This window comes from Quercus robur, chromosome 1, assembly GCF_932294415.1.
Source record: "Quercus robur chromosome 1, dhQueRobu3.1, whole genome shotgun sequence".
In the NCBI taxonomy this organism is placed as follows: domain Eukaryota; kingdom Viridiplantae; phylum Streptophyta; class Magnoliopsida; order Fagales; family Fagaceae; genus Quercus; species Quercus robur.
In genome coordinates this window covers 18,488,834-18,489,855 of record NC_065534.1, presented here as the reverse complement: position 1 = coordinate 18,489,855, position 1,022 = coordinate 18,488,834, and the positions used below count along the sequence as shown (strand labels likewise).

General features: G+C 32.0%; 1 long non-coding RNA gene across 1 annotated transcript; it reads right to left on the bottom strand.

The window, feature by feature from the left end:
* Nucleotides 1-239: 239 nt before the first annotated feature.
* LOC126724073 (uncharacterized) lies at nucleotides 240-1,022 on the bottom strand. The gene is made up of 2 exons (XR_007654592.1): nucleotides 930-1,022; nucleotides 240-777 (listed from the first exon to the last, which is right to left on the bottom strand). It is a non-coding gene; the product is annotated as an uncharacterized LOC126724073 (long non-coding RNA).

The window sequence follows — 1,022 nt, the reverse complement described above, 5'->3', positions numbered from 1 at the left end:
TCATTTTGCTTTTGGATTTCATATTGTAGTTAGCTAGTTTCCATTTCCTAACTTATTTTGGATTTCAAACTTGGAACTTAGAACTTGGAAGATATTTTCCATATGTTTTGATAAATATTTTAGCATTTGGTTGCTAATTAAACATTTATTGAACCTTTTAGATACATTGGGTCAAAACTTAAATATATTTGTTTTGTTAGTACAGATTTAACGATGTATGACATGCAAATTACATCATATGATGCAAATCTTAGTTTTTATTTTTTATTTTTTTTATTGATGAATTTATAATTTACATGATTATTCAACATACAAAGTCATTATCAATGCTTTTTTTGCTTTAAATCTGAAAATATGTAGGATCTTACAATTCACAATCTGATCATACGATTTACGATTCACAATAGAATCTTGATTTTGACAGCCTTGATAGAGAGCATCATATATAAGTCAAACAATAATTATCTTCTAGATAATATACATGCATCCTCTTTAATGCATGATGTATCTTATCTTGTTCAATACTTCTAGTTAACAAAATCAAACAAGTGCATTATTAACGCCCCAAGCTAAAGTTTCTGTAACAGTAATTTTCTTCTTTACCAGTGAACCAGTTGGGGAACTCGAAAAGAAAAAAGGGTAAGGAATTGGGATTTGAATCTGACCAGTAGAGCTAATCAAAGAATCCTGAAGAGCTTTCGGCATGGGAGTGTTCCGCAAAACTGACTGCCAGTAGACCTTAGAAGGTAGAGAAGCATGGCTTCCTACTAGTGCAAGCTGCCACAAAATTTAACAGTCACGCATTAGCTAATTCTCTTACGGAGAGGATTAACAATTGTATATAAATTAACACAGACACACATGTGAGAGAGAGAGAGAGAGAGAGCAAATGGATTGATATTCTTCTATGAGCTCAAGTGAAAGCTTACACAAAATAAGGCTAAAACTGGAAGGATAGCGAACCCCATTGAAGAAGTATAATCTAGAAAGATAGTAATATTCTTGTGAGGGCTCAAGTGAAA